At 31.9% G+C, this 9,432-nt stretch overlaps 1 pseudogene; it reads right to left on the bottom strand.

Moving 5' to 3' along the window:
• Positions 1–2,824: 2,824 nt before the first annotated feature.
• On the bottom strand, positions 2,825–9,032 carry LOC133314124 (uncharacterized; annotated as a pseudogene).
• Between the last annotated feature and the right edge of the window lie 400 nt (positions 9,033–9,432).

Raw genomic sequence — 9,432 nt, 5'->3', positions numbered from 1 at the left:
ATGGATGAAATTGTCTTTTTTTTTTTGGGGGAAAGAAATTGTCTGTTTTTATTAAGGACATATTATGTTCAACTATGCCATCAATTTAGACACGTTATATTTTATTAAAATATTTTGTATAAGCATTATTCCTCACATCTATATAGGATGATACCCGCGCATTGTAATTTTGTTTTTGATGTTCTATTAAACGTAGGAAAATTAAAAAGCATTTCATTCATTTATAGATAAACATTCAATAAAGGTTGCAGCTGTCTCTATCCGAGGACAGTATTGAAAGTTTGTGTGTATCGAATGGATGGTTAGAATGGATTTTATCGTTAGATAAAATTGAGAAATGGTCCTATAAACGATTGTCCAATCCTCAACGCCAAAATAGAGTAATGTTCCCCGTATTTTCCTTTGCCAAGAGTGTGATATTCTGTCGGCAGGACCATGGAATAACAATTTTAAACGAATGTTATTAAACTCGACCTGATTAGTCGATTATTGACTCGGTTGAGGTGTTGGGTTACCGATTCAATTAGAGGGTTGTTGGTTCCGCATGATCCGATAAGTATATGTAAATCTATAATTTATATTAAAAAATATAAATATACTTAAATGGCTGTGAAAAATAATATTAATTTCAAATATTTTAATTTAAAAATTAATAAATTACACATAATTGTCCAACAAAAAATCAATCAAACATATAATACTTATAATACCGGTGTTTTAGGTTCAATACACGACTATGTGAGAAAGAATGTACATTGTCTTCTCCTAGGCATCTCCCCAAAATGCTATTGGTAAGGATGAATAACTAAACATGGACTTCACCAAGTCTAGAAATGTTTGATTTCTGCATACTGCAACTTCATTCAACTAACGCGTTCCTAGAGTTGACAGTTGTGAAAACTATCCCCTCTTAAATCAGGTAAGCCTGAACATACCAGACAGGTATTCAACACTTCAGTCAGACCAAAGTGTTTTGATTTGAACACCTAGATGCTTTTCTACCTCAGACTTAAAACTCTTGAAAATTTCCAAAAGCTTTTAGACTTATGGCGCACTAGATTCATCTATCCAAATTCAGAGTAACCATTCACATAATGAAGTACTCATAGCCTTTTTCTGGCTTGAACACTAATTAGTCCACATATATTACTATGTACTAATTCTATTTGAATAGTTGCGCAAATTCCTTTGACTTTGTTAGATTGCTTGGCCATTTTACCTTTCAAATAAGACTTACAAGTAGCTTTTATTTAAAAGACTATGGAACTTTGAATCCCTCTTTTAACTAAATCATGTTTCTTATTTGAGGTAATGTGACACAATCATAAAAGCCAAAAAATATGTTTCATTTGAAACTTTTATTTCTTTGGTTAATGTTCTTGTTCATCATTCTTTCCATTCAATATAACAAATTTAATGGGGTATAGTACATAGGTAATAAAGACTATTTAGTCTTTGTACCAGAACAAATAAGACGAAGATGAACTTCGAAATGTAATTGAGGAATCAATTGCATTGTAAAACCATATTTTAACCAAACAACTAACAATTATTGAACTCCTCTTGAAATCCGGAACAAACAAATAGTCACCCAAAACCAAAGTCTTTTAACTGAGATGCCAAGTCAATCCGAGAAGCTCGTGGAATGAAGATCCGGGATGCTAATTTTATTTGTATTTCTTATTTAGGGCCTTAGAGCCCCTTTTTATGTTGTAATGAATATTGCTAGGATTCTTCCCAGTTTTGTCTTTATTTTTTGACTTCACATTACTTACTAACTTCATGCACTGCTTTTCAGGTAATATTATCTTAATCGTCTTTTAAGGCAGGGCTTTTATCATATCATTTCCTTGATAATATGGTTTTATTCGCCTATATTTTTAGGCTTATTTAGTAACTCGAATATAATTTTGAGCTTTTTAAACCATAATTATATCCATTAACTCGACTATGAATTTTGAGTGCTATTGCTGACTAGGCCATGGTCAATCTATATTATACGGATTTCACACTTTTCTTTGTCAGGTATTAATTTCCATGACGCTTTTTTTTATTTTAACTTAGCATTTTGCAAAGTTTCTATTTGTGAAGGTAAATATTGACTCCTTCAATCTATAATCCGAATTTCATTACTGAGATTTTATCCAAAGAAAAGGCAATATTGTCACTTGTTCGAGTTTGGTTCAATGACCACAATTTTGAACATTTCGACTTGATCAGAGTCATTATGACAAATCACATCTTTATCTCAGATTTGTATATTGATGCATCATAATCATAAGGATAAATTTCAATGAAAATTTCCTCGTTTATTCAAATTGAAAATATTGATTACATGAATCTGTCAATATAGTCGACTTTAGACAATCCCTACAAAAGCAAAAATAATTTGCCTAGAAATTGAAAAAATATTCAAAATAGCCTTTCCATAGAACTCGGATCTTAACTATAATACATCTTCAGTTTATCCGCATTCCATGTTCTCTTGATAGGCTTTTCTTCTAATGTTTCTAGGATGAAAGCTCATTTACCAAGTTTCTCTATTACCGGGTAAGGGTCTTCCCAATTTGCAGCCAACTTCCCATCTTTAGCATTCTTGTTGCCAATATCTTCTCTCTGAAATACCAAGCCATCTTTTTCGAATGACATTGGTTTTACTCTTGTGTTATATCTGCCTGCTACCAATTGCTTGGTTGCTACATCTAGACAATGTGTCGTGACTCTAATTTTATCTATCAGGTCTAACTCTACTGTCAGAGCTTTATTATTCCCTTCTTATTTCTCTTTAAGAGTCTTCATTCTCCTCCAAGATGGCTCTCCTATCTTAACCAGGATCATAGCCTCGAATCCATAGGTGAGTCTGAATGGTGTTTCTCCAGTTGCTGTTTGGATACCCGTTCTGTATCCCAATAAAATGAAGTATAGTTGTTGAACCCAATTGTCTTTAGCATCCTCCATCTATTTTTGAAGTCCATCCATAATTACCTTATTAGTAGCTTCAGCTTGCCCATTTGATTGGCGATGTTCCACAAATACAAAGTGATGCTGAATCTTGAAATCAACCATCAATTCTTGGAATCTCTTGTCAATAAAACTAGGTTCCATCATCTGTCACTATCTCGGCTAGAATTCCAAATCTAGATATAATATTTCTTTAAAAAAATCTTTGAACTTTAGCTGAGGTAATAGTAGTGACGGGTTATCGATTGAACCGATCGAGTCATCAATTTTTATAAAAACTAGACGGATCACATTAGTTCAATTACAAGATTGATCCAATATGAAAATTGAGTCGGTTAAATGACCGATTTTTATAAGATTGAATTTAATTATTATTTTTTTAGACCAATTTGATTGTAAAATATAGGATGATGTATTTTCTTTGATATTGACGGTGAAATAGTCAACAGCAAGTAAAGGATTCATTGGCGTCAGTTAAGATGATCGCAAAAAGAATGAAAGACGGTGTAGAGCACTTGGTTTGATTGGTAGGGTATCATGTGTTTCTTTTGAGAAAAAACTTGTTCGAAAACAATATTAAAAAAAATAAACTTTTTATCAAGAAGATAAAAATGATTTACTTTTCTCTCTATTTCACTAGAATAAAAAACAATTTTTTTCATTCCACATATACCAAAGAATGAATGACATTATCAAGATTATGAATGTATTTTGATTAATTTTAATTAAAACATAATTGAGAAAACTTTTGAAAAAAGTATGACTTTTTTTCTCAAAAATTAATCGAAAAATGCATTATAGCTAATAAAAACAAACAAGTTCATCAAAATAGCTAAGTTTTCACACTAAAGAGTTAGTGTTCAACCACAAGATGTAATTCAGTTGGTAAAATACGTTAGCAAACTTCATTTGTAACGTAGGAGTTTGATACTCAGTGATATATAGTACATATTGTAGTTAAGGCTGAACCTATGAATAAAAGAAACCGACAAATAGTCCAATACTCAAAAGGTGCATGTGGAGATATCCCATAATTTTTGTAAAAGAAAAAAAAATCAGAATAGATAATTGGCTAAATTTCATAAAACCACCTTGGGCTATATAATATATATAGTTATTTGATAATTTCCTCAAGCAATAGGGTTTTACCAGTCCCAGCAGAGCCTGTGATGAACACGGATTTGCCCTGAGGGAAAATATGCTTCTGCTCGTTTCCCCATTCTATTGGAGTGGAGTGAAGGTTAGCCCAATGTTAGCATTCAGATCTATTTTCAGCCCTGGCCCAGAAATGCCACCTTTTCCTGGCTTTCCAAACAAAGCCCATCGAAGTCCAGTCTATCTAATTCATTTTTTTCCCATTCCAGGACGGCCCAGTAGTTAGAGTCATTTTCAAAACACCAGCCTATACTTTCAATCCAATCAATTAACCTCCTCAAACTATAAAATTAGAAGAGTTAAACATATTTAATAATAATTTGACAAAAACACCCTTTTCTTCCATTAACACCTAATCATTGGCCACCGTTTTCAGCCCGCCATCGACACATTACATAAAAGTAAAAAAATAGACACTTCTGTGAAAAACCTAAAAATAAAAGGCAGATTAACTTTGAAAAAATGTTGATGGAAAAAAAAACACTCAAAATTGAAAATTAAGAAATGCTTGAATGATGAGAATAGAAACACTATTGTTTATATCCTTGTACCAGAAAATCAATTATATATATATATATATATATATATATATATATATATATATATATATATAAATAAAGAGGTTTGCATTTGTCATTTAACATGACACAACAAACTTTGCTACATACACAATATTTTGTGGGACCCACATTTTTTGAAGAAAAAAGAAAAAAAAATACAGCACGCAAAATGAATCTCTATAACATTACAGAATTACTTTTCCTACAACATAACTCTTATAAAACCCATATATAAAAGGAAAAAGCCTAATCGAGAGGGGTTTGTTGTGCATTCTACCGATAAAAAGAGATTTTGATCGAAAATGAAAAAACAGAATAACCTTAACTTAAATCGAAGTGAAAAACCCAAAAAGGTGATCGTGGTTATCTAGAGGACAAGGGTTTGGTTTGGGTAACAACAAAGTTCATTTTATTTTTTCTTTCTTGGCAAGACAGTAGAGCAAGGAATGGTGGTTAGAGCATGGGGTTGGCGTTGGGAAGGGTATAAGGATATTTCTGTCTTAAATTTATTAAATATGTTTAATTGTTATAATTTGATAGTGGAAGGGAGTTAATTATTTAAATTAAAAATATAGGATGGTTTTTTGAAAATGACCCAAAGTAGAGGGTGGTTCAATATAATTTGCCCTAGATAATTTATGTTTTGTTTTAATATGATAATATCATTTGAAAAATTCAGTTATTAATTCATTATGAATGGTCATAATTTTAATAGCGATGTTCATAAAACGAGAAAGTAAAAATTTTAATTTTAATTCCGATTATTAATCCATGAATTAATAGCTTAAATATTTCATATGATATAATTATATTAAATTAAAATATGAAAAAATCCACTCCCAATAAAATTATAATACGTTGACTTAGATACAATGTTGTTAAAATCGAGATCTTACATAGGATCGAGAGAGGGTGTGAAGACCGTAAATCGTAGTATCGACACGAATCGTAAGATCCTACTACCTAAGATATAAAATTATATTCAACTATATATATGCATGTAAAATAACTAACATCAATTGTAAGACTCATAAACATAATATAAAAGTAACAATAACAATAGAGTTGTCAACTTGGCAATACATAAAATAAAAACAAAACACTAAAGGTAAGAAAGAGTTCAACAACTCTAATTTAAATAAAGTCATTCAAGTTAAAATCATCAATGGCTATTAGGGGTGAAAGTGGGCTGGGCTGGGCCAAGCTTTGCCCCGAAAAGCCCAAGCCTATGTCAAAAAATTTCAATTTGGCCTGGCCTAAGCCTAGTATGAGTCTAATTGTTAGCCTGATTTGGCCCGTTTATAAAAAAACAAATGGCCTGGCTTGGCCCGTTAGCCTGTTAATTTTTAACTTCCAAGCAGAACCATCAATCAACTTTACAAAGTACTCAAATTCAATTGCTACACCAAAAATCATAATTTCAACGTCCAAACAGAATCATGAATCATAACAAAACTCATACAATATGCACTTAAGTCATTTTCGAAAGCAAAATGCTCAAACTAAATAACATATATTTCATCAGATCCAATAAACAAATCCATACTATGTAAATTAAAATAACTACATGAATCCAATAAACAAATCATGATGCTTGTAGTAAGTATAACTCTCCCAAAAATCTTTTAATATATTCATATATACAATCTAACATGTTGAGATGTTGGTTCCTCCTATATAAGAAATAAAATAAGATTTCTATTAAAATATAATCGAATATAATTAAGTTATAAATAATTGCAATTGATTAAATTTATATCTTTTGTTTTTTCTTCAAGACATACTCTATTTTATTTTATTTAAAATAAATAGTACAATATAGGCTGGCTTGTTGGCTTATAGGCCCGGCCTTTTGAAAGTGGGCCTACGGCCTTTTTATTAAACAGGATTTTTTAAGGTCCAAGCCCGGCCTATTATACAAAATATACTAGGTCAGATCTGGCCTGATGTAGGCCGAGCCGTAAGCCCCTGTAGGCCGGCCCGGCCCAGTTTCACCCCTAATGGTTATATATTCTTCCACTCCTTCTCCAACAAGTTCATCAACACAATCGAGAATATTCAAATCATTCAAGTTAATAGGTTCCCTGTCTTCAACTTCATTCAAGTCTTCTTCAATTGGACCATTCAAATCAAACTGATCTACTTCTACATCTTCCATATCTTCTTCATTTTTCGTAATCCAATCATCATCTGATTCAAGATCATCAAAATTATATTCAACAGGTTTCCTATGTTTCTTCTTGCAAATCTTGAGTTAGCCATCACAAAAACAACATCATTCATTGTCTTCTGCTTCAGACGATTTCTTTTTCTTTGTGTGGACCCAAACAAAAACAAAGCAATTAGTACACTACTCATATTATATAGACATGTTTGAATCAAAATACAATTCATACTTAGAATTATTGAATTAATCAAATTATACCATCTCAAAGGCACTCCAATTTCGCTCACATCCAGAAGAACTGCATGTCAAGCTTAAGACACGAATAGAAAATTTTTGGAGCTCTAGATCTTCATCCCCATAAGATTCCCACCATGCTGTTGGACTTTTGGACTCAACTATCTTCCTTGTTAATGGAGACCCTAACAAACCTTGTCAATACTTGAAGTTTTCAAGTTGCTCATCAATCACACTTGCACTATAAAGATCTCCCACCATCCTTTGTACACAATCATATACTCCAAGTTTTAGTTCAAGATCAACTTTAAATGAAGGAGAATAATGAAGTTTGGGGTTAAGGAAATAGCCTGCAACATGCAAAGGCCTATGAAGTTGCTTGTCCCATCTTGCATCAATGACATCCCACATAGGCTTGTAACTAAATAATGAAAAAATAATTAGTTTTAAAACAAATAATTGAAGTCTTCTTGAAACAAATTTTCAATTAAAACAAAACTTAAACACTTACAATTTTTGGGCACCATTGAAGGCTTCTTGATTTTCTCTTTAGCTTGACCCATCTCCTCATAAATGAATCCCATGATTGCCTTCTCATCTAATCAACTAATCGAAGAACTTTCATAAGAGGAAGAGCACCCTTCAAACAAATGACAATATTTTCCAAAACTCTTTCTCCATAATCATATCTTCAATATGCTTTCCATCCCTTGACTTTGCAAATCGGCTACACTTCCATTCGTCGGAGTTAAACATTCTTATCAATGGAAGTTTGTTCTCATGGAGGCATCCTAGAGTCAAGTAAGATGTGGCAAATCGAGTCATGACAGGTCTTATCAAATCTTTACCTTTGCTGAAGCTCTGCAATAAAGTAATGAGCAAAGTCCTTGAATAGATATAAGTTGTAATTTTTTGCCTTTGGAATTGTTTCTTGATGAATCAATATCTTCTTTTCTAAATCTTCCAACATCAGATCAATGCAATGTGCTACACAAGGTGTCCAATACAACATTTTCCTTTTCTCCATCAATAACTCTCCTGCAACTTTATAATTTGCAGTATTGTCAGTCACAACTCAGATAACATTTTCTACACCAACCTCCTCAACTGCTTCATCAATCATCTTAAAATTTTTATCAGCTGTTTTGGTGATGTGAGATTCATCAATTGACTTAAGGAACACAGTTCCCATAGAGCTATTCACACATAAATGTATTATTGTTCTCCTTCTTTTATCTGTCCACCCATTAGTCATTATTGTGCAACCAGTTTTCTTCCATTCAGCCATGTGTTCTTCAATAGTTGCCATTGTCATATCATAATGTTGCATCAAATATTTTACTCTACACTCATGATACGATGGTGGCTTGAAACCCAATCTATGTCTTGAAATAAATTCACACATCTTCTTGAATTCATCACAATTTAACACATTGAAAGGAATGACATTCCTATAAATAAAAGAACATATATCATATCATGCCTCCTCTCTAACATTCTTCTTAAGTACAGTGTCGATATGTCTGAGTGGTTCTGCTTTTCTTAAAAATATTAGACCCACCATTTTCATCTCCTTTTCTTTTTTCAATTCACAACCAATTTCTTCTTCACCTGGTTGTGTGAGAGTCCTAGTTTCTTTTCATCAATTTTACTTGCAATCCGGCTACAATATTCAACATTTCTTTCTTTACTTCTTCAGGCACCGCTCTATATGCTCCAACATTTTTTTGTGTTCTCGCCAAATGATGCTTCAATCGGTAAACACCTCTGATCATTACCTTCTCACAATATTTGCATTTCAATTTTCTTACATCTCCTTCAATTGGAAAACCATGTTTCCATCCAATATCTGATCTATTCCCAGGAGCATTTTTGTGTAATCGAGTTCCTAAACTAGATGCGGGAGCAGCTTGAACATTGCTATTAGTATTACCAATCGCAGCACTCAAATTCATACTATTTTATATACCAAGTAGTCACCCACGTCTTTAGAAGTCCCAAGTTTCAGTAACAAAAAACAAGAACTACAATAAGAAATATTATAATATAATATTAATATCAAAGAACATGGGTCTTGCAAGTTGCAAATGAAATATAATATTAAAAAAATTAAGAAACAACATATTTATTAAAAAAGTGACAAATCACTGTATCAAACAAAAGAAGCAAAGATGTTATATAATATAATTTAATACTAAAGAACGTTGCAATTGAAATATGGTATTAAAATGATTAAGAAACAATATGTATTAAACAAAAGAAGCACATATATTACAAACAAGAAAAGAAGTGCGTATGTTATATAATAAAATATTAATATTAATTAAAGAGCATGGTCATCAGATCATGCCATTG

Source organism: Gastrolobium bilobum, unplaced genomic scaffold (genome assembly GCF_033153095.1).
Source record: "Gastrolobium bilobum isolate Gb01-03AN ecotype WA unplaced genomic scaffold, APGP_CSIRO_Gbil_v1 utg3401, whole genome shotgun sequence".
Lineage (NCBI taxonomy): Eukaryota > Viridiplantae > Streptophyta > Magnoliopsida > Fabales > Fabaceae > Gastrolobium > Gastrolobium bilobum.
Note: the sequence above shows the minus strand (reverse complement) of the source record. Positions and strands in the feature narration are given on the sequence as shown.